The following is a 24658-nucleotide window of genomic DNA, read 5'->3' on the forward strand; positions in this document are numbered from 1 at the left end:
AAAAAAAAAAAAAATACAGTACAACATTTCGTGGAAAAACAAGAGTCCCTTACTCTGTACCACCTGCTTACGTGCAAACCACGGCGCCCACATGATGCAACCCCTGAGTGTGGAAGAGGCTGGCGGTGGGCTGTCACGTCTGGCTGATCTGATGTCAGAGCAGATCATGTGGTGCTGTGTGGGCAGCTGGGACTGGCCCGCGGGAAGCACATGGATTACAGTCTGAGGCTGTAATGGGAAAGTCGGCTCCGGGGCTGCTGTCTCGCAGACATCAGCCTGCAGGGAAGCTGGGGGCCCTCCCATATGCCCTGCTCCGGGCCCCTCCGGCCCCTCCTGCGCCTCGCCTCCTGCGGGTGACTCACAGGCACACTGCGGAGAGAAGCTGCTGCTCCCGTAAGTGCTTAAAGAATGTCTTTATTCACAGCATTTTAGGAGCCGGGAGGAAAGTGCTGCTGTGGATGGGGGTGACTGGAAGCCCTTTGTAAAACACCCCTCAGGATCAGGGCTGGGCACTGTTGCTCTCCCCGCGACCCCCGAGGGCTCGGGCAGCACAGATGTGCAAACACCGGCCCTGATTGCGATCTGTTCTCCATGTGCTGTTTTTCTGATTTGCATTTTCCAATTTTGCAGTGGTAGGGCAGATTAGCTCGATCTGGCTCAAGTGAGTGATTGCAGAGTCCCAGCCCCTTGAGTGGACTTTGGTGTTCTCGGTGCGGTGAGCAGGGAGAGGGAGGCGAGGGTGGTGGCTTCCTCGGCCAGAATCACTGCTTAGGTCGAGATGTTGGCTGTGTCTGTGCTGGGAAAATAGCGTGGAGGTGACGCCCCTTTTCTGCTGTGGGAGAGTGGGTGGTGGGAGAGAAAGCGGGGTCACAGAGCGGAGCTTTGCAGATCTGGGTAGTTTCCGATAAATCACTCTGCAGTTCATCTATTGTCTCATGGTAATGGTGAAATTTCTGTTAGGTGGAGACAGCTGGCATAACAGGTGCCGGGAGTGGAAGAATGATGGAGTTCTCGCTCCCTTCTCCCAGCAAGTCAATAGTCTTTTCTGCATCAAAAGCTCAGTGACAGCTTGGGGATGTGTGAGAGCTGCAGATTTCTAAGCCCCGGCTTTCTAGTGTGTGCTGGTAACCAGCTTCCCGTTCCTGCACTCACGCTCGACAGAGCTGCCCCTCTGTCTGGATGAGGTGTGGCTTGTTTGGCTCGTGAATAAATAAATGCTCTAGCACCTCACTGCTCATTCTGGGTAGAAGGCCCTAAATTTGTTTGAAAGACACAAAGTAAGTGTGTGAGACTGGGAGGAATTGGAAAGGGAAATTTAGGAGCACAGGCTGTTTACTAGACTTGGTACTTTCCTGTGAACGCTTGACAGGATCTTAGGTCAAGGTGGACAATATCCACTTGAAAGGCAACATGCACATAATTGGGCTGTGTCGTGAAGAACTGGAAAGGTATTTCTCTGTTTTGTTTTCAGGGGTGACCTTAGTGTTTTCCATGAGGTTTTTCACAAACCATAGGGCTTTGGGGGTCAAAGACTGATGCAGGAATGTTTAGGCATTGGAGAAACTTCTGGAGGGGGAGATGATGGGATGGGAGCAAAGAAGGCAGGCTTAGGTGAGTTCTACACCGTCTTCATTGCCTTTTGTCGTCCATTGAAGTCACAGGGCATTAAACAACAGAGAAGAACTTGCCACACCCATAGCGCTGTGAACATGGATTCTCACTTCCCATTTTATGCCTCTGAATTGCATAAGCCCGTCGAGCAGAGTAGGTTCTAGTTCATCCATCGAGCTCTGCAAAACAGTGAAGGACGCCATATGAAAATGAAGGCCGTGCCCACCAGGCGCTCCTTCCACAATGGGGGTGAGATTAGATCTAGGCTGGAAAGGACCCCTATCTCTGCTTCTGATTCGTTCACCATTTCAGAGCAGTCCAGGAAGGACACAGAGTTGTGCTTGCTGGGGGAGAGAGGTGAGCACGGGGGTGAGGAGGGGATGCTTTCTGGGGTTTTCTCACTGACCCGGCCCTCCCTCAGTCTTCTCTGACTAGTCTCAGGCCACACCCCCTTTTTTGGGCACCTGCCAAAGACTATCTCTCTGAAGGGGAGCCCATGGTTGGGTACACTGATTGCTTGCTCTTAAAACCGGGGACCCCTGATCTCTCTGCAAATACACACCTCCCCCTTCTCCGGGTAGGACGGCCAGTGATGGGAGCTTTAGAATCTGTTTTCTCCAAAAATGAAGACATTGTTATGAAAAGAAGTGGAAGAGAGATAGCACTCTCCCCGAGCTGCTGTTGACTGTCTTAGTGTTCCCTCTTTGGGATAATCATCACGTTAGGCGGGCGATGATGAGCGCAGTGAGCCCCTTAGACCCCAGCTTTCTACTTTTTCAGGATAGGTCCATTCAATCAGGGATTCGGGGCTGCAACAGACCTCCTTTTAGACAAAAAAAAAAACACTGGCCAGAGTTACCCATGTGATTGGGACAGACAGAACGCGGGTCAGGACACGGCTGCCCTGGCTTCTGCAGCTACATCACTGAAGGAGAGAGCGAGCATTTCCCTGCCTCAGTTTTGGGGTACTTTCACCCCATCTAGCTGTAGTATTGCTAGGGTAGTAATATCCTTGCACGTTCACTTTCCTTGCCAAAGATGAGGTTGGGTTAGCTTGGAAAATCCTTAAAAATAAAATTAAGTTCCATTGCTTAGATGAGCTCTCCAATACCTGATCCTCTGTCTTCAGGCGTGGCTTCCTGGGATGTGGCCACCGTCATTCATAAAGGCGTCCTTGGTCCAGTTGTGCTAGTCAGATACTACGAGATCATTTGTAAGCTTCTTCCCCTTTGGGTAGTTTTCTGAGTCACGTTGGTGTTCTTCATGCAGGCCCCATTCATGGGGACATGTTTCAAACCACTTTCAAGAAGCTTAATTTGAAATACAGTTTCAGTTTAATTGTCAACTAGTTTAATGGTAGACTCCAATCAGGTTTTTTAAAAAATTATTTAGTTGGTGGAATGGTAGTACAATGAGGTTTAAAAGATAATGTCAGGCCCTCCTTGGTGGCGCAGCGGGTTAAAGCACAACACTAAGAACCTTAAGCCGCTTCCGCATCAGTTCGATCCCCGCCTGCCCCGGAGGTGACCACATGGCGTGGCAGACCTCTCCTGACCCGCCCGCTGCTCCCCTCAGCAGTGTACTTCGTCCACCTGCCTGTTCTGCTCCTCGCTCTGTCTCTGGTGAATCCTCTCACCCTCCGCATTTCTGGCCTGTACCCCAGTTCTGTATGAATAAATAAATAAATCTTTAAAAAAAAAGATAATGTCATGTGGCTTCATAATGGTGATAGAACACACCTGTGCTAATAGTTCAGTCTAATTTTGCTCAGGGTAAAATTCCATATTTGTTTGAAATCAATGTAAATCTGGCTTCACCTGCCATTCCTCTATGTTAATGCTATTTGTAAAAGGAGTAAATACATAATTAGATTGGGTGTCATTTAATTGCATTTCTTGGGGGTGAGGTGGGGGCTTGACTACAACACAGAGCCCCTGTGAGTCTATCCTTAATGTGCAGTAATCACTTTCCGCTGGTCCAGTGAGGGTGTCTTTTCATTCCAGACGTTACTACAGTGATATATTGGGAGAAATTAGTTCTGGTAGCTTTGAGTGGTTTCCACAAGAATAATCGGGACACTGTTCTGAAGAGTGTGCTCCCTCTAGCTCAGAAATAAATGGCTGCATGTATGACATTTCTAAACGGTGACATCTTTAAGGAACCCTCTCGCTGATTTCTTATTGTAAGCTTCAGGTTATAGCAGAGAAAAAAACAGCAAAGGGAAATTAGACACTAATCCTCCTATATGGCAAGCCTGAAACTCCCAATCAAGATGTCTGTAATTTTTAAAAAGATGTAACTAAGAAGATATACAGCAAAGATGTTCAGTGGGGCCTCCATGCAGTGAACTGCTGTTCTGGCCCTTGCAGATTTCACTCAGTCTTGGGTGCCTTTAACTGGCTCCATTTAGGCAGAAAGCATAAGCAAATCTCTCTGGTTGTAAACAAAGCAACAGATTTAAGTTAATGCTAATGTGTTCACAGCTAGAGCCAAGAGCTTTTCGGGGTTATTATAACACACTGGGCCCTTTGCCCATCCATCTAAATGTCTAAAGTAGACTGGAGTTATGGATCAGCGCATTGTGTACCCCGGCCCACATGAGAGCCAGATGCTACTGTTTACGGTGATGCAGCCTTAGGCAGCTTCAGTGTGAAATCTGAGATTGCTTTTTGGGGTCAGTGTAAGTTTTAGATTGATTTTTCTGATTACGCAGTTCAGCTTTTATATTGCCGTGGGTTTTGATTAGTGTTGATTTTTTAGAACAATCTCTTAAACCTAATTTACACCCAACTGACTAAACTGTTTCGATGGTGGGCTTCCCTGGGAAAGCTGTGTTTATTTACTGCCTTTTGGGCTTTGGGTTTGATGTGGTCTTTGCTTATTTTTTGTCCCTTCTGTTGAGCTTAGACAAGGAGTCTAAGTGCATTAAGTCACACTTGAAAATACTATGTCTGCACAGGCTTTGTGATGATTTGGTAGAAAAAGAGTTTGCTGTGTATTGATTTAGAAACAGACTATCGACAGCCCTCAGTTGAAAATTCTGTCATTCAAGGCTCAATACTGAGTTTTGTTGACATGCTTAGAGCTCTTATTTTTTAACCTCACCCTATTTGACTTGTACTTTTTTTTTTTTAAAGACTTATTTATTTGTTTATGCACAAAAGAACTGGGGTACAAGCCAGAGGTGTATGGGGTGAGAGAATTCACCAGATAGAGTGGGGAGAATTCACCAGATAGAGTGGGGAGCAGAAGAGGCAGATGTACTGCTGAGGGCAACAAAGGCAAGACAGGAGAGGTCTGCCATGCCCTGTGGGTCACCGCCCTGGCCGGGGATTGAACTCAGGCTGCAGTGACTGTGGATTGCTTCATAGTGCTATGCTTTAACCACTTGTGCTCCCAGGGAGGGCACTGACATGTGCCTTTTGTGTCAGCTTAAACATTTATTTATTAATGTATACAAGAGCTAGGGTACAGGCCACAGGGGTAGGCCACAGGTGTAGGGGTGAGAGGATTCACCAGGGACAGAGTGGGGGAGCAGAACAGGTGGGCTGACTGAAATACTGCTGAAGGGAGCAACAGGTAAGTGAGACAGGAGAGGGCCGCTGTGCCATGTGGGCCAGCTCCCTGGTCGGAAGTCAAACTCTGTGCTGCAGTGGCCGTGGACAGCTTCTTAGTGCTGAGAATTAACCTCTCGTGCCAATAGGGAGGCCCTTATACTGGTTCTTGAGGAAGTACCATGAGTGATGATCACAACACTGATACCAGCAGCCGCATGCCAGACACTGTGACACTGAGACTTCACCGGTTGACAGGCAGTGGTTGACAGCCCACAGACAGAATGGGGAACCTGCCCCAAGGTGTGCCACATGTCAGCTGAGATTCCAGCTAGGTCTTCCTAAGTCTAAAGCTCTGTTGGTTTCAATATTTATTTATGTATGTATTTATGGTTAACAGGTCAGTCACTCGTACCTGTGTAATTTGGGGGGTAGAACTTCACCTCTCGTCTGTTCCCTTGTTTTCCTCACCTTCCACCAATACTCTCCGGACCCTCTTCTTCTTCTCCTTCCTCCCTCTCTGCTAACCAGTGTATTTTTCACAGAGCCTAAGAATTATTTTTGTTGTATTTTGCCATTTTTTTCTTTTGGCTATTTATAGTCCACAGATCTGTAAAACCATCCAGCTGTCTCTCACTTTCTGATGTTTCACTTCGCATCATCACTTCAAGATTTATCCATTTCATTCCAAATAACACTGTTTATCATTTTTATTTGCTGAGTAGTTTTCCACTGCATATGTATTCCACAGTTTCCTTATCCAGTCATCTGTCATGGGGCACTGAGTTTAAACTCCATGACTTGGCTACGTTGAAGTCTGCTATGCACATAGGGGTGTAGATATCTTTTCATATAAGTGTTTTCACCTTCTTTGGGTAAATACCTAGCAGTGCTATTGCTGGGCAATATGGTATTTCCATTTTTTATTTTATTAAAGATTGATTTATTTGTGCATACAGAACTGGGGTACAGGCCAGAGATGCAGGGGGCGGTGAGAGGATTCACGTAGAGTGGGGAGCAGAACAGGCAGATTTACTGAAATGCACTGCTGGGAGCAGCAGGCACGTCAGGAGAGGTCTGCTGCGCCATGTGGGTCACCTACAGGGCCGGGGATTGAATTTGGGCTGCAGTGGCTGTGGTAGCTTCATAGGCCATGCTTTAACCTGCTGTGCTACCAGGGAGGGCCCTCCATTTTTGCTTTTTTAAGGGACCTTAATATCATATTCCATAGAGGTTGCACCAAATTACATTCCCACCAACAGGTGGATGAGTGTTCCTTATTTGTTTTTATTTTTATTAAAAAATTTTAAGGTTTATTTATTCTTACAGAATTGGGGTATAGGCCAGAGGTGCAGGGGCAGTGAACGGATTCACTAGAGACAGAGTGAAGAGCAAACAGGCCGACTGATGAATTATACTGCTGAGGGGAGCAGTGGGCAGGTCAGGAGAGGTCTGCTGTGCCATGTGGGTCACCTCCGGGGCAGGGATCGAACTTATGCTGAGGTGGCTTTAGCTTCTCAGTGCTGCTGGGCACCAGGGAGGGTATCTTATTTTTTTTTTTTAAAAAGATTTACTTACTTATGCATACAAAAACTGGGGTACAGGCCAGAGGCATGGGGGGGATGAGAGGATTCCCAGAGACAGGTGGGGAACAGAACAGGTAGATGTACTGAAACACACGGCTGAGGGGAGCAGTGGGAAGACAGGAGAGGTCTGTTATACCCGCCCGGGAATCAGCTGCAGACAGCAGACAGCTTCATAGTGTTGCATTTTAACTGCTTGCACCACTAGGAAGGGCTTCAGTGTGCCCTCTGAAATACTGGAAGCCATATCGCTTCTAACTTAATGCTTCTTGTTTGGACTAGATTTCTTTAGAGTTGCGTATACAAAGTTTGTAACATACACTTCTTTATCTATTTTCACCATAGATTTGGTGGGAGATAGTGTTAACTTGCACAGGAGAGGATGTCTTTATTTTAGACAATTTCATTGTTTTGATAAGTTATGGTGTCATGTGGTAAAACCACGGAGGCAATGCTAAGGACTCAAATCTGCCTGCTAGTGCTACTGTAAGTATCTAGAAGATCATTTCCACATTAAGTTCCAAGTGAAAATACTGTAATTTTACAGTTTCCCAGGGCCTTGCTTTTAAAAGTATAGTTCTTTCAACTTTATCCAAACATGGTAGATTTGTATTATTTGACTAGTAGTGCTGTAATTTAGAACTTCCTAAAGGAACTCACATAAACTAAATGAAAATATTTCACAACATTCTTACTAAAAGCTTGAAAAAAAAAAAAGGAAATGTTAAAGCATCCTTGATGACACATCTTTCAGACCACATTTGAAAAGTAGACTTTGCATTGTTTTACATTCACATTTTTTTTTGTTTTGCCCAGACAACACTATTGTTTTTCTACAGTGTACATTTTTTATGTGTACCTACATTTTGGCGATGTGTGCATGTATGTTGGGTATGTGTGTATTCATCCCTCTCTATCACTTTTCCTTTTTTTCCTACCCTATTCCTGTATATATAAGATAGATATGCAACTTCTCTCTATTTGTACAATTACTTGTAGAATAAAGCTGCAGAATTTTAAATATCTCATCCTGATATTGTATAGTATTCAGTTTCAGAATAAACTAAATCCTGTGAGGACTTTTGGCCCAGATATCACTAAAAATAATTGTTGCTCTAAAATTTCACCCAAAGAATAACATTCTATGGTCTTCTACTTGTTCTGTCCTTTAGCTTTATTTTCCACTTGGGATTTAAAAGAAGAGATTTATAGAAAATGTTTTAAAAGCTGTACAGCTCATTGCTTTATGAGCTCCCAAAACATTTCACCAGTTAAATCTAAATTCACAGCTATGTCCTTGTGTTTGGACATTAGTCTGTTTTAAATGAATTTAAATGGAAGTTGGATAAAGGTAATCGTGTAAGATGTTAGTTGGTCAATAGATAGCTAGGACAGCTAGCTTGGAAGGCCAGAGAGCAATCTGTAGCCCCCGGGCTGTAAGGCAAATGTAATTGGTCATGAGGCAGTGTTGAAGGGTGGTCTTTTTTTCTCTTAGAACCACTAGAGAAAATAACAGAGAGTCTTTGCTCTACCACAGATAGTCTTGGAATACAGAAATATAAAACGTTTAGCCAGAATAAGGGAAACACGAGGTGAGGCCAGTAGCCAGTGCAAACCTTTTAGACCACAGCAGCAGTAACAGTCAGAGCACTAGCATTTGGAGTGGACCCCGCTGGCTGGCGATTTCTGATTTGGGAGGTAATGGGGCAGTTTTCCAACATTATAGGTCTGGCAGAACACCGAAGTTCGATTGATTTAAGCCATGACTGACATTCAGAAACAGTTAATGATTAGGTAATGGCACCTGATAACCCCAGATAGTTGTACATTTTTGCTTTTCCCTTTTAATTTACCAACGACTTCTATTTTGTACTTGTTATACACTGCTGAAAGATAAGTCAGTCTTAACTCCTTTCCTGATATTCTGTCTCTCGTTTTGGGAATGAGCACTGTTTTGGGTTACCTGTTTATCTTTTGGCTACATTCTCTGATTTTGTATACATAAATCATTTACTTTTAGTTGGACCTATTCTCCTTCTTGATGCATGTATTCTGATTCTCCCTCTGTCTCATCACCACTCCTCATCAGTCTTCTTGCCTGGACCGTTTTCCTTTGCCTGATGACACAAGCTATGCAACGTCTATCGTCTGACAGATTCCGGGTAGATCGGGAAAAGCTCTGAAAAATTGGACTTTCCACTTCTAGCTTATGTTATGACCTCCCCTTTTTTGTACAACCATAATATCAAAATATTCTGAGCAACTTTCAGTTTACAATTGGATTGCCTCAGCTGTACAAGGCCTGCCTGCTTTGACAAGCAAGCACTGTACCAGGGTGAAAAAATTCCCCTGAAGTCAAGTGACTTGACTGATAAAAGCAAAAGGGCTGTTTTTGCAAAGTCTCTCTCACTGCCGGATGGAGGATAACCCAAATCTTATCATTCTATCATCTCACCTAGCCTTCTATTCAGCTTTTTAAAGAATTACTCAAACTTCCTATTGTTTGGCCTTGAGATATGGAAATTCATCCAGGTTGCCTGTTTTTTAAACTAGTCAAGTTTTCCACCTGCTACACCTTAAAGGAATCCACAAAAGTCTTCTGGCTAGTTTTTCAGGATTCCACTATATAGTCTTTAGATAAGAAAATTCACCTATGTCTCCTATTCAGAGATTTGATTAGCAAGGAATTTCCTCTTCTGTCTCCCAGGATGACTCAGATAGAAAAACAAAAACCCATTAAGTAGTAGATAAGGTTTAAGGGACTTCTACCTTAGTTGATCTCCACTATAGTAATATTAGTCATAAACTTTGTGCACTTATGTACCTGTTTTTAACCTTAATTGATTTTGGAATGTTATATCTCAGCTAAAGGGCAATACGACCCTAAACTGTTCTTAGAAAAAAAAGATGATTGTAATCTCTCAGCCCAGTTTGTGTGCTGATGTCATCCCACTGCTTGCTCGTAATGTATAAAATAAACCTCTGCTGAAGGCGGAGGAGGAACTCCAACTGAAGGCGGAGGAGGAACTCCAACTCCGACTCCCGTGTCTTCTTTATCCCCCTTTCCCTTTTTTCTCCCTTTCCCCCTTTTTTAGGAATCTCCACTTGCCAACGCCTTCCCACCTTAGGGTCCTGCCTGTCTTGCCTCCAGACACCTCAATAGTTGGAGCTGGTCTCCAACAGCCTGACTCCTAAATAATGGTCTTTCTGAGCTCAACCCAATAGATATTCTCTTCCTTAGTTTCTGTGTGAGCTCATCTCCCCAGTGGCTTTAAATACCAACCACGAATAACATCCCACAGATCAGTATCTGCAGCTCTTCCCAGGACCAGGAATTCCAGATCTGTGGATTCAGCTGCCCACATGGTGTCTGCAGTTGGATGTCCCAAGGCATCTCATGGTTAGTGTGAATTACAATACACTTCCAAGTTTCCAGCCCTTTCCCCTTTGCCCCATCTTCCACTGTGTGGTACATGGAGCTGCCAGTCATCAAGTAGCTCTGAATGGAAACCCAGGCTTTTCTTTGATTTCTCTTTCTCTCATACTGTACATTCAATCCATCAGTAGCATACACGGGCTCTCCCTTCAATATATACTCCAGTTCTGACTCTTCTCCTCACCTCTACTGTACTGCTGTGGCTAAGCCACCGTCATATCTTTTCAGCTTTGCTTAGCGCTTCCTTGCTAGCTCTGCTCCCACTCCACTCTGTCTGCACCTTCCACGCAAGTGGCTGGTTGGTCTCTCTTGTCTATCTGTCTATAAATCCACCTACCCATCTGTCTGTCTGTCCATAATCAGTCATCTGTCTGTCTGTCTGTCCCTAATCAGTCGTCTGCCTGTCCATCCACTCGTCTGTGTGTCCACCCATCTGTCTGTGCGTGCATCTGCCCACCCATCTTCCTGCCTGCCTTTCCTCCCCTCGGTTCCCTTGTCCCTTTTCCCACCCCTCCCCCTTAGCCTCAGAGCCCCCACATTATTTAGCAATGTCTGCTGGCCTGTACATGTTTCGCTCTGTCGAATCATTATATGTAAATGTCCAATATTTGCCTTTGTCATTCTAATTTGCTTTCCTGTACATTGTTCCCTTGAACTCCTTTCATCTTGCTGTCAATGGCAGCATTTTATCTTTCCCTTAAGAAGTATTCCATAGTATTCCACAGTGTGAACGTGACGCATTTCTTGATCCAGTCTTCCGCCATTGAACATTTAGGTCACTTTCTTGTGCTAGTTGTTGCCAACAGTGTTGCTATAAACACTACAAAGGATATGATTTTTTGGGTTGGTGATTTCACATTTTTTGGATGGATTCTCACAAGTGGAATTACTGGGCCATATAACTTTTTTTTTTACCTTGCTAAACACACATCTTAACATATCATATACATTATCCTGTGTCTTTTTTCACTTAATATATCTTGGATATCATTCATATCACTACATACTCAGTTGCCTTACTTTCTTTACAATTGAATTATTATATAAAATTTCAAGCACAACCAAATTACAATGCATAATAAACTCATAGTATCTAATAACCAGCATCAATATATATGTGTACGTCAATATTTTGACAATCTGTGTATAGATAGTATTCAGGAATTATCATTAACTTTGTTAGTTGTGACACTGGCCTAGTGATTATGCTAAAGAAATTTCCTTCTTAATTAGAGATGCTGATGTATTTATGAATAACATGATGTGTTAGTTAATGTCTGAAATTTTCATTAAAACAAATGGAAAAAAAGCTTGTGAAGGGGGTATGGCTTCAATCAAGATTGGCAAAATATGAAGCTGGAAGAATACAGATCCATTATATCATTTTCTCTGCTATTATGTATATTGGAAATTTTCCATAATAATATACTTAAAATCTGGCTTCATCTGTAACTCCTCCTTGTCCCCCCTTTCTGAAGTATTTAAAAATAAATCTTAGGTATCAGGCCCTCCCTGGTGGTGCTGCGGGTTAAAGCACTGTACTAAGAAGCTTAATTCACTTCTGCATGAGTTCAATCCTTGCCTGCCCAGGAGGAGATCCACATGGTGCGGCAGACCTCTCCTGACCCGCCCGCTGCTCCCCTCAGCAGTGTACTTCATTGATCTGCCTGTTCTGCTCCCCACTCTGTACCTGGTGAATCCTCTCACTCTCCGCATCTCTGCCTGTACCCCAGTTCTGTATGAATAAATAAATAAATCTTTAAAAAAAATCCATTTAAAATCTTAGGTTATCAGGTGATTTCATTCACAAATACTATCATATGTATTTCAAAGACATATGATTTTTTTTAAAGTATCACCACAGTGCTATTGTCACATCTCAGAAAGTTAACAATTTTTAATATCCAAAATTCAGTCTTTTTCAGTTTTCCTGATTTTCTTTCAAATGTCTTTTTTTTGTAGTTTTGTTTGAATTAGGTGTCACATTAGGTCCACAGTAACATTTCAATTTTAATTATTCTCTTCCTTTGTAAAAAAAAGTCATTTATTTGCTGAAGAAATTAGTATTTATATATTTATGCAAGAACTGGGGTATAGGCCAGAGATGTAGGGGGCGATAGGATTCACCAGAGACAGAGTGAGGAGCACAATAGGTGAACTGACTGAAATACACTGCTGAAGTGAGTACCTGGCGGGTTAGGAGAGGTCTGCTGCGCCACGTGTGAACGGCCGGGATCGAACTCTTGCTGCAATGGCTGCTAGTAACTGCTCAGTGCGGTGCTTTTACCTGTGTGCCACCAGGGAGGGCCCAGAAACCAGGTTCTTTATCCTGCCGAAGGCCCTGCCTTCTGGATTTGACTGCCCTCCTGCCCTCCACAGCGTGCTGTTGACTGTGTTCCTCCATCCCTGGCATGGGAGCCCTGTCAGGTCACGTTCAGTGTTCCTGGCACATGCCCTTCCTTCCTATGTGGCGTTCAGTTCTGGCCAGACCTTCTCAAAGATGCATTGCTTGTCTTTTACGTTGAATGAGTCTGACATTGAGCAGCGGATTTGGGTGGTGTTGGCCGGACTTGCCTGTTACAAAGGTTTCCATCAACATTTCACCTAATGTTTTTGGCATCCAGTGATTATTAATATTTCAGTCCATTCCATTAAGGGCTGCAAAGAGATTGTGCATTTACAGCCTGGGATTGTTCTACAAAGACATTTTCTTCATCACTTGCCTGCTTCAGGGGCTTATTCTTTGTAAAGACCTTTTGACATCTTATTGTAGTGTAATTTAAGGGGTCCCTTATTTATGAAATAGTTTCTCTTGCTATTTGTTGGTTTATTTTTTTAACTGTATTTTTTTTTTACAAGCTTATGCATTTAGAAGAAAAATAAGCTCTGAGAGTTTCAGAAAGCTATATTTCATTTTAAAGACATTTATTTATGCATACAGGAACTGGGTGTAGACCAGTGATGTGGGAGGTGAGAGGATTCACAGGATAAAGCGGGGAGCAGAACAGGTGGATCTACTGAAATACACTGCTGAGGGGAGCAGTGAGGAAGAAGGGAGAGGTCTGCTGTGCCATGTGGGTCAGCACATGGGATCGAGCTCAGGCTGAAGTGGAGATAGTGCTGGGACTTAACCTGCAGGCTACCAGGTAGGCCCTTCAGATGGACAGCATTGTACACTATATCTATATCTGTTACGATCACCCCCAAAGTCTAGCATTTAGCCACAGTATAAAGTGATCCCTTTACCTGCTTTGGCCACTCTTCCTCCTCCGTTTCCTTTGGTAATCACTACTTTATTCTTACAACTTAGACTTTCCGTTTTGTTTTATGTTACTTTATTTTCCACATTAATGAATTCACCTAGTGTTTGTCTTTCTTCATTTATTTCACTCGGCATACAACATTATTACTATCACAAATGGCCTCATTTCATATTTTTGTACATGGGTACTAGTATTTTCTTCACATAGGCTTCTTCTTCTTCTTTTTTTTAAGATTTATTTAAAACTGGGGTTCAGACCAGAGGTACAGGGACAATGAGAGGCTTCACTAGGGACAGAGTAGGGAGCAGAATAGGCAGATCGACTGAAATACTGCTGAGGGGAGCAGCAGGTGAGACAGGAGAGGTCTGCCATGTGGGTCACCTCCAGGGCCGGGGATTGAACACTCGATGAAGCAACTGTGGCTGGCTTCATGGCGGTGTGCTTTAACCTGTAGTGGCATCATGGAGGGTCCCTTAGGCTTCTTTTTCTCCATTTTACTTATCCATGAGTGGATTCTTTGGTTGTCTCCAAATCTTGTGAACCACTTATTGATCACATAACTTTGGGCAAGTTATCCTTTCTAAACTTCTGTTCATTTGTAGGTTGGGAAGAATAATACTCATTCCTTGATTGTTTTAAGGATTAAAGAAAATAATGTATCAAAATGCTTGGTCCAGGGCCTCCCCTTTAATTTGTGCTTAATAGCTGAGAGAGCTGGGAAATGGACATTTTGAGAGCAGAGTGTGCCAGAGTGTGTGGACTAAATGAAGTAGTTATACTCGTCTCCCTTCCTTCGCTCTTCCCCAATATGAGCTGAAATGAAGATTAATCTTTTTTCTGGACTATTTTCAGGAGTGAAGATAGAGAGACAAATCTGCCCAGAGATTTGAGGCCTAGGCCACCCTGTCATTGTTTCATGGAGACCCACACGGACTTGCCAGAGTCACAGCTGCCTACCCTGGGAGGCCTTGTGTGCTCTCAAAACTCTCTGCTTCCCCAGCTCTCTCAGTCAGAAAGGGCCAGGCGGAGGGCGTGACTCTGTGTCTTCGCCTTCAGCTGTGCAACTAAAGACTCTTTGCCCTCTCTGCCTCATCCGTGGTTTCCAGTTCCTTGTTAGGATTCGCAAGCTATCCTGATGTAACTCTAAATCTGTATTGTCTAAAGTCAGTGTGAGGATTAAAATGAAACAGAATCATGACAAATTAATGTACCCGAACATCTCTTGGAGTGAATGGCGTTTCCTGAAAGTCGATACTCTCTGTTGTTTCTTCTAGCAGCTCATGGGGATTACTGCTTCTCTGCCCCCGCGGTGTTCTCATGCCCACGTAGTCCTCATCCTGGGAACATCTTTGGCCTGAGCTTTAGGCTTTACGCGTTCCCCTGTGAAGTTATAAGCACTCTTCTTTCCCCACTGGACTTTGAGTTCCTGGTGTCTCTTTGCCTTCCTTTCTGCCCTGACCCTATAACCTTTCAGTTTTTAGCAACACCATCTGCCCTTGGTGGACGGAGCCTTTCCTGGCTTCCCCACTGTCTTCCCCAGCAGCCTCCTTTTCTTGTCTGTGTTCCCATGTGATCGTGGATATGCACTGTACTTTCACGCACTGGCCCCAGATTCTCCACCTTAGAGTGCAGAAGGGTTCAGTGATTCAAAAAGAAGTCCTGAAAAGAACAGAGTCACTTCTGCAGCCTGGAAAAGAACAATTGACTCCCCAATGCTCCGAATCAGGCTGTTTTTCAATCTGGCAAAGGAGCAGACACATTTTAGTAACAGCAGGAAAAACCGGGAATATTTTTGAGCATTCTAGTGAGTCCCTATCTACTTGGGTGTCAGGCTGTCATGAATGTGTACTTGGTCTTTCAAGGGGGGCAATGCTGACTATTGTATATGAATGACTTTTTTTTTCTTTTTAAAGATTTGTTTATCCATATAAGAACTGGAGTACAAGCCAGAGGTGCGGGGTGTGAAGGATTCACCAGAGACAGAGTGGGGAACAGAACAGGTGGATTGACTGAAATACCCTGCTGAGGGGAGCAGCGGGTGAGACAGGAGAGGTCTGCTGCGCCGTGGATTGAACTCAGGCTGGCCAGGGATTGAACTCAGGCTACAGTGGCTGCAGACAGCTTCATGGAGCTGAGACTCAACTCCTAGTACTACCAGGGAGGCCCCGATTCCAAATATATTTTTGCCATGAAATTTTTTTTCCTTCAGAATTAATTGATTCTTTTTTAGATTGATGGTCTGCATTATGTTGAGGAATGCCTTTAATGTCATCTTTCATTCTAAATATTTCACTATATTGTAATTAATTGCAATCAAAAAGTTTATTGGAAGTGACTCTAAATCTCTACTAACTGGCCTCTTTCCTACTTAGTCTTTTTTTCTACTACCTTCAAGGAACTTAGTTATTTTTAGACTTTAAATCAAGCAGCGTTCAGAATTTAAATTCTAAACCTGATATGAACAGTACATTGTTTTTGCTAATGCGCCTTTAGAATAAAGTTATATGCGTACACTGATTTTGTGACTATGAAGACCCAAACAAAACTGTCCTGAAAAGTTAGCTAATACCTATGTTTTTCAAGAGGGTAGGACAGTCTACTTTTGTGAATACTATCTCAGAATCATAGGGCTAGGGCACCTCAATCCTTAAAAAATTGTTCTTGGCCCTCCCTGGTGGCGCAGCGGGTTAAAGCACAGCATTGAGAAGCTAAAGCCACTTCCGCATCAGTTCGATTCCCGCCTGCCCTGGAGGAGACCACATGGCGAGCCAGACCTCTCCTGACCCGCCCGCTGCTCCCCTCAGCAGTGTACTTCGTCGATCTGCCTGTTCTGCTCCCCACTCTGTCTCTGGTGAAGCCTCTTGCCGCCTCTGGTCTGTACCCCAGTTCTGTATGAATAAATAAATCTTTAAAAAAAATTGTTCTCTTTATTTTGAGAGATATTGCCGCTGAATTGCCCTAGAGAGGTACTTAATGACTTACACGGACATGTGAGTATACTGAGCCATAATGTGAAGCGAGTGTTCCTCTCTTCTGCTGAGTCCATGTTTACATATCCCTTAGCAGGCTTCGCAGGACCGTCTTTGCCAGATGAGACTTTTGTTGACAGTGATCATATATTATCAGCCATTATTCACTACACGTGATGGCATACCTGCCCAAAGTCAAGTTCTTGAGAGTAGAGGTTCTCTCTAGATTGCAAATGGTGCCAGACTCAAGGCTGCTCCCTGAGCAAGGAGTAGATCACTGGAATCCAAGGAATGGCTCTCCTCCATGGAAGGTGAACACTGGAGCAGTATCGGGTGTGTACTTCAGTTACCCACCTGTTCATCCATCCATGCATGACCTTCCTTCCTTAGACATTGAGGAAACTTACAAAGATATATAGAGAGCAAACAAGAAAAATTAAAAATCAACAATCTAATGAGGACAGCAGAAAGACAGGGTTTGGAAAGTAGATTGAATTTGGGAGTGAGTCTGGTTCCGAGAAAACAGGCGCCCTAAATGCTTGTGCTTTTCATGGGGAGACGTGGATTTGGTGCTATGCTGGTGGACGCCTAGGAAGGAGGCTGTGCTTTATTTGATTTTCAGCATCTAAACATAATGAAGTTAGTTGCTGACATGAAATCTAGCTATTTCTGGAAGTAGGACCAGAGAGAAATTCTGCTCAGGGGATTATCAGAATAGTTAGCTGTGTAATATAAAGATGAATTTGTTCAATTCAGCTTTACACCAAACATAAAGAAATATTTCAGAGAGGAATTTCTTCTCTGACCTTCAGTTCATAATGCTGTGTCCCATCCTCATGAAATAACCTTAATCAAGAGCGTAGCTATAGGGAGGGGTAAACAGTGGTTCATGAAATCTTGTTTAAGCCAGCAGAATTACAAAAGCATTATCAAGGGCCCTTCCTGGTGGTGCAGCAGGTTAGAGCACTGCACTGCCAAGCTAAGCCAAGCCGTGGCTGCTTCAGTGCGAGTTTGATCCCCGCCCCAAAGGTGACCCACATGTTATGGCAGACCTCTCCTGTCTCGCCCTTTGCTCCCCTCAGCAGTATACTTTGTCGATCTGCCTGTTCTGCTCCCCATGCTGCCTCTGGTGAAACCTCTCACTGCCCCTGCACCTCTCTGGCCTGTTCCCCAGTTCTGCATGCATACGTAAATAAAATCTGTAAAAAGAAAGTTATCAAGCATTCCCTCCCCTCCCGCCCCCAAATTCTGCACTTAGCAATTAATGTGGGTATAAAATTTTGCTAGCAGATCAAACATGAGAATATGGAATATAGCAAAATCTATAGTCTAGTTGTTAGAATAAAAAAATCAATCAGTTAATATAATCAATTAACTCAATATCGATAATCATTTATGTAGGGATTTTTCTTCCCCCTTTTCTGGAAATGCACTCAGTAGAATCCATTATTAAACAATAGGAATATTCAGGTCAACATAGATCGTGTTTCTTCCTTACGTTGCAAGTTCAGTTTATTTCAGAAGAAGGGAACTGACTGTAGTGAGAGTTCACAGATACCAATTATCCCCGAAAATGATGACTTCAAGGCAAGGTGTGAGAATAGAAACCAATTAAAGAAGGGCAGGCACCTGGAGCTCCACTCCTGGGGCTGGGAGCGGGACGGCAGTGCTGGCCAGAGGCCGGTGGTAGATGCAGAGATGTGCCTTCGGGAAATCAGCCTCCACTCACTGTCCTTCCCGGCGCCTCCGAGGGTCTCACCTCACCCTTCGGTCAGAGGCACCACCTGAGCCAGCTGGTCCCCTGGCTGCCAGCATGTAACTATTTGCTGGAAAGAATGTACAGATACCTGGATTTCCAAAAGTTGTTTTTGAATCTCGGGAATTTTCTTGGAATGTTGTCTTACTATGGGAACCTCTGAGGTTAGGATAAAGCCTATTCCTAACTTCCCTCCTTCCTACGCCAGTCTTCCGGTGTAGACTGATAAGGTGCCCAGCCTGATCTAGGGCGTGGAGCTAAGCTGACTTGGGTGAGAGATCATCTCAGCTTTCATTTTTTCATCAAAAAATAGTTTCATTAAGCTATCTATTCAGAGGTCCCAGGTCTTGGATTGCTTCACGATGTTAGTTACCTCCTTGTTCTTCTGTCTTTGTTGACTGATGCAGTAAGTAGTTTTCCCTCGATCTGTGTTTTTATAGTATGTGATAATGCTTCTTTTTATGATTGTCCTGATGTACCTATATGGTGGTCTCGTCTTTTGGACTCGTCCTTTTTCGGAGGTGGGAGTCTTGATTCAACTCATCTTTGACCCTCAGTACCATAAAAGATAGACGTGAAACAAATGTCTGTTGAATTCAATTGCACTGAATTGGATTGAAATTGATTTACAGTAGAAAAATAAAGGTCAGCCAGTTTCCTTGGTTCTGACTCACTCTCCCCATAAGGAGTAGAACAAGAATTTGATGGATGTGCATATGCTGTTTTCTAATAAAAAGGAGTTTTCTGATTCTGACCATGAAATAGCAACTGCTGGAGTGTGAAACAATCTGCAAAACTTCAGTTATCCTGGAGTGCTTTGTGCTGGCATCAGTAGGGTAGAATGTTGTCTCATAGTCCATGTTTACTGAACCATGTAAGGGATTTACAGGAGCATCTGTCTGGAGGCCAGAGTTGAAGTGGGGCACAGTCCCAAAAAAGTGACATCTAAGACAAATTGATGTATTCAAGCATTTGGAGCTGACAACATAATCTGCTATTTTTATAGAGCCACGTTTTGGCACTGGGTGCATGGTGGAGATGTATGTGGCAAATCAAACTCAACATCAAATTAGTGTACAAATTCCTCTGTACTTCTTGGTTTCTTATGTGGTAAACAAAACACATAACATTAAATTTACCATTGTAACCATTTCTAAGAGTAGGGTTTAATAGTGTTACGCAGATTTACACTATTGTGCAGTAGGTCGCGGCAATTTTTCACCTTCTAACACTGAAACTCTCTACTCACTCAACATTAACTCTGCCTCATCTTGCCCTCAACAACTACCTTTTTACTTCCTGTTGGGGTGTTGCAAAAGTACGGAAGTATTTTTTTCTATGTTTTTCAAGCAAAAATGCATCATGACTTTCCCACCAACCCAATATTTCCGACTTGCGACCTCTTTATAGATAACTGCACCTGAGTGGAATCATAGCACCATGTCTTCTTTTGTGACTGGCTTCCTCTGCTTAACGGGTGACATCCTTAAGGTTCATCAGTGTGCGACAGGATTGCAGGCTTCTTTTTTGAAGCCTGTAAAATATCCCATTGTATGTCTACACAGTATGTCCTCTATCCATTCATCTGTCACTGGATGTTTGGGTTATTTCCATGTCTCGGCTATTGTGATTCTAGTTGTATGAGTCTGGGTATGCAAATAGCTCTTGAAGAGTCTGCTTTGAATTATTTTGGACAAATACCAAGTGGTTGATAGGTGGATCACATGGGGCTTCTGATTTTCATTTTTTGAATTGAAAACTATTCACAATCATGGCCATGCTACTTCACATTACCACCCGTCATGTTCACATGTATGGGACAGGAGAGGTCAGCTGTGCCAATCCCCCAGCTGGGGATTGAACTCATGCTGCAGTGGCTGCGGAGAGATTCATAGTGCTGCTCTTTGGTCAGTTGCATCACCAGGGAGAGCCCCGTAGCTCAGGTGTTTTGATTTGCATTTCCTTAATGTTTGTGATCTTTCACATATTTTATGAGGTTATTGGCCATTTGTGAATTTTCTTTGCAAAATCTGAAATGTTTATTCCAGTGCTTTGCCCACTTTTAAAATAAATTGTGTGGTTAAGCTGCATATTCTGGATATTAACCCCTTATTTGCAATTATTTTCTTTCGTTTTGTGGGGTTTTTATGTTCATTATCCCTTTCACATGCAGAAATCTAAGTTGCTGTAATCCCATTTATTTATGTTTTATTTTGTTGCTTACACTTGTGTCCTACTCAACTTTTTAGTTTCTTCTAATGACATTACCAATTGTTATGTCTGAAATCGTAAAATAACCCCTCTTTTCCCCCCTTTTCTGTATACTTACTAGTTTCCTAAGAACCATCTATTCTATGATATTTCTCACATTCATTCATTCCCGGCCCATTGTGCTTCCCTCCACTTCCCCTTACCTTCCCCCACCACCCAGTTCCATTGCACACCCCTGGCTTATCACACCTTTGTGGATTTCTCTCTCTCCTCTTGGATGTTTCTCCAGGTAGTTAATAGGCTGCCTCATGTTTATGTTTCTTAACAAAAAAAAAAAAAAAAAAAGGAGTCACCTCACCCCAGTGAGAGTGGCACATCTTAAAACAACTAACAACAACAAATGTTGGCGAGGATGTGGAGAAAAAGGAACTCTCCTGCACTGCTGGTGGGAATGCAAACTAGTACAACCACTATGGAAAACTGTTTGGGGGTTCCTCAAACTGCTAAACATGGAGCTTCCATATGACCCAGCAATCCCACTCCCAGGTATCTACCCGAAAGACACGAAAACAGTGATTCAAAAAGATTCCTGCACCCCCATGTTTATTGCTGCTTTATTTACAATTGGAAAGACATGGAAACAGCCCGAATGCCCAAAAATAGATAACTGGATTAAAAAGATGTGGTACATATATACACAACGGAATATTACTCAGCAACCAAAACAAAACAAAACAAAACAAAACAAAACAAAACAAAACAAAACACATGCCTTATGCAGCAAGATGGATGGAACTGGAAAAGATCATGCTTAGTGAAATAAGCCACAAAGAAAAGGAAAAATACCTGATGGTTTCACTCATAGCAGGAGTATAATGGAACAGGTGAGAAAATGATGATGATGATGAACAGCTATAGACCAGAGGCATTTTACGGGGGCGGAGTGGGGAATGAGATCAAAAACAGTGGGGAGAAGGAAATACACTGGACTATGGTGATGACGCAGGGTGATTTGGTGATGGGAAGCCCATGGGGATTATAACTGAGATGAGAAGATGCACAAAATGATGTAAAAATAAACTATTATATATATATATATATATATATATATATTTTAAAGGAGCATATTATCTAGTTACAGATCAGTTCAGAATACTTGGCATCTTCCTATTGCGTCCATAAGTATAATCTGGCCCTAACTTACCTTCTCAGCGTTATCCTTTGTTCCTTTGCCCTTTCTTTTATTCCCCACACCAGCTTTATAGCTTAGTCAGCAGATTAATTGCCTTTTCTCCTAGGACCCCACAGCTTTCTGACTTTGCCTGTGCTGGATTTTTGGCACGAGAGGCACGGAAATGCTTCCGCTGCTCTTCTTTGTTCATTCACCTCTGTCTGCATGTATGCTCTGATTTCTCTGGTTCACTCTCTGGGAGCTCAGTGTCAACTGTGTTCCCATTCCTCACATCAGCATGTGTCTGTAGTGTCTCATTGCCCGAAGAACACTACTGAGGTTTCAGGGGACTAGTGAACTGCCCTCATGGTTCACATCCAAGATCTGAGCCAGCTAAGGGGTGGCCTGGGAGTGAGATAAAACCAACACCATCTTCCTGCTGGCCGTTCCCACCACATCAGGGGAGGGAGCAGTGTAGGACTGAGCCTGCGTCTGCTCCCAGGGTCCCCAGTGAGGCAAGAGGACCCTCTGCAGGATGTGCACTCACATACAGAAGACACTGGAGTGGGAAGAACGTTTCGCCCCTCCTCTCTCCAGATTCCTCTCTCCAGATACCCGTTACCTTCTCAAATCCTTGTTCATCACATTTTCCTCAAAGACAGATTTCCTCTGCAGCTGTTCTGGTTACACTGGAACTTTGTGAGTTTCTGCAGATGCCATGAAATTGAATATTGTAAGATCAGTATTTTTCTCTAAAATACATCTTTTAACTAAATGAAAGCAAAACAAACTTTTAGACAGTGTGGGGTGTGGTTACCGCAAGGGAGAGGGAAGAGGAGTGGGTGTTGGGGCAGAGGGGATGGCGGTGGAGAAGGCGAGGCCTTGTGCTCATGTTGGTTCTTGGTGATGCACACCCAGAGCTTCTAATGTTGTTTTTATTTTTTTTCATGATGATCATTTAAAAGTTTTTTTCATCATTGTTCATTTTTATGTAACGTTTGATTTCTTCGGTCAGGTGTAATTCCCATAAAATTCCTACCACTGAATCACCCATGAACTGTCACCAGAGTTGGAGCTTATAATGTGATAATGCAGTGCTACTTCAGTTAAAGGAAAAAAAAAAAAAAAAAAAGAAAGAAAAGAAAGGTGTCATTTGTGTGTTTTTCAGTTTAATGAGCATTCACATTAAAAAAAAATTATTTGATTTCATGGAGGTAACATTGGTTTGCAACCAAGGGGCAGGTTCACACCACCTCAGATGAGTGTCACTGTTCCCTACCCACCCAGGGTCCTTTACCTCAAGCCTCTGGGCCCCTCCCACTAACTTATAATGACTCTTTACACCCTTGGGTAGACATGTTAGTCCAGAAGCACACTGCTTTGCTCCCGAAAGAACAAAGTTCATGAATCTGTGGTCATTTGCGTTAAAGGAAACCTGGCGTTTGTCTCTTCAATAGCCTCCGTAGCACAATATCTTTATTTTTTTGCTTTTATTTATTTTATTTTTTAATATTTATTTTCTTATATGACTTTTTTATATTTATTTTCTTACATGATTGCTAGTTTTTGGGTAGCATTTGATTTCTCTCATCAGGTATAGTCCATTATCCCCCATCACAGCACCCATGATCTGTCACCACAGTGCCTTGTGCTCTTCCACCCCCGGTTTGACCCCTCTCTCTTCCCTTCTGCTGCGGTGTATCTCAGATCTACGGTCAGCTTGCTAGTTTAGTCTTTTTCCTGACAAAACTTGTTTGGTTTCCCGATAGTTTATCTAGACATGAAGCCATCTGATGTTTTTTTTTTTTTTCCTTCTGAGTTAATCACTTAGAACCATCCCTTCCAGCTCTACCCATGTTGCTGCAAATGGCATGAATTTGTCTTTTTGACCCCTAAGTAGTATTCCACTGTGGATATAAACCACATCTTCTTGATCTCTGGTACCTTTTCTAAAATGCTCTGCCAGAAAGCAGCACTTTTTTTTTTTGGAAAGATTTATTTATTTATGCATACAGAATTGGGGTACAGGCCAGCAGTGCAGGGAAGGTGAAAGGATTCACCAAAGACAGAATGGGGAGCAGAACAGGCAAAGGTACTGAAACACTGCTGAGGGGAGCGGTGAGCAGATCAGGAGAGGTCGGCTGCGTCATGTGGGTCACCTCCCTGGCAAAGAATCAAACTCATACTGCACTGGTTGTGTATACTTTCATAGTGCTGTGCTTTTACTGGGTGCACCACCAGGGAGGGCCCCAGATATGAGTCTTTTACAAAAAAAACAGTAAAATTGAAAATTGTTTTTTCCCTAGTGAGGAATTTCTGTAAATGAGAGGGAATTTATGTATATTCTGCTTAAAATTCTCATCACATTCTTTGTTTAGTAATAAGGCCTCTGTCCAACAACCCTTTTTTTTTTTTTTGGTGAGTCCTGAGTACAGAGTATTGGAATGTAATAATGACAGGGAAAAAATAACCTCTCAAGATAACACATGGCCTCAATCAAGAAAACATCAGAAGACATTAAGCAGGCATTTGGAGGAAAGACATTTGTCATCTTGGCTCATTGATTTTAAAAGAAAAACATTTTGGTGGATGCAATGTTTAAAGCCAATTTGAGGACCCCTCGTATTGGCAAGTAGAGTAAGTCATTTGTTTATAATGACTCCAATTTGTCTTTCATGTATAATAGTAAATTTGAATTGATTTTCCACAACAGCATAACAGAAATGAGGACAACACCATCTAGTAATAGCTACTAGAATTTTATTGCCTAAAATAAAGGTTTAAAGAAGAAGCTTTTGCTTTAAATTATACCCACATCATTGTTCCTTTAATAAATAGAGAATTTGAGTTGACTCCTAAACTTTTGATTTTCAGTTCTTAAACAGCTTGTTGCCCTTGTAAGAGTAGAATAACAACTCAAGTTCTCTAATCAATAGGACTTCTGTCTTTATAAGTATTTTGAACAGTTAGGGTAGAGGAAAATCTAGGGGAAATTGATGATTTTTATTAATTCACACGGTTTCAGGTTCTGAAGAAGATGTCATTTCTAGAGATGGCCACAAGATGGTGTGGAGATAAATACCTTAAATGTACAAAGGTGGCCT

General features: G+C 42.9%; 1 protein-coding gene across 2 annotated transcripts in view; it reads left to right on the forward strand.

Annotated features, from left to right (window-relative positions):
* ANK2 (ankyrin 2, neuronal) overlaps nucleotides 1–24658 on the forward strand; it is a 493620-nt gene that overhangs the window by 56272 nt on the left and 412690 nt on the right. Inside the window, exon 1 of one of the 2 annotated variants that reach the window (XM_012727798.1) lies at nucleotides 264–393. The exons of the other annotated variant lie outside the window; for it this stretch is intronic. The gene's annotated coding sequence lies outside the window, so the exon portion shown is untranslated. Of the gene's footprint in view, nucleotides 1–263; nucleotides 394–24658 lie in introns of those variants that run through there. 2 annotated transcript variants of the gene reach the window in all.

This window comes from Condylura cristata, unplaced genomic scaffold (assembly GCF_000260355.1).
Source record: "Condylura cristata isolate star-nosed mole 26May11 unplaced genomic scaffold, ConCri1.0 scaffold00021, whole genome shotgun sequence".
NCBI lineage: Eukaryota > Metazoa > Chordata > Mammalia > Eulipotyphla > Talpidae > Condylura > Condylura cristata.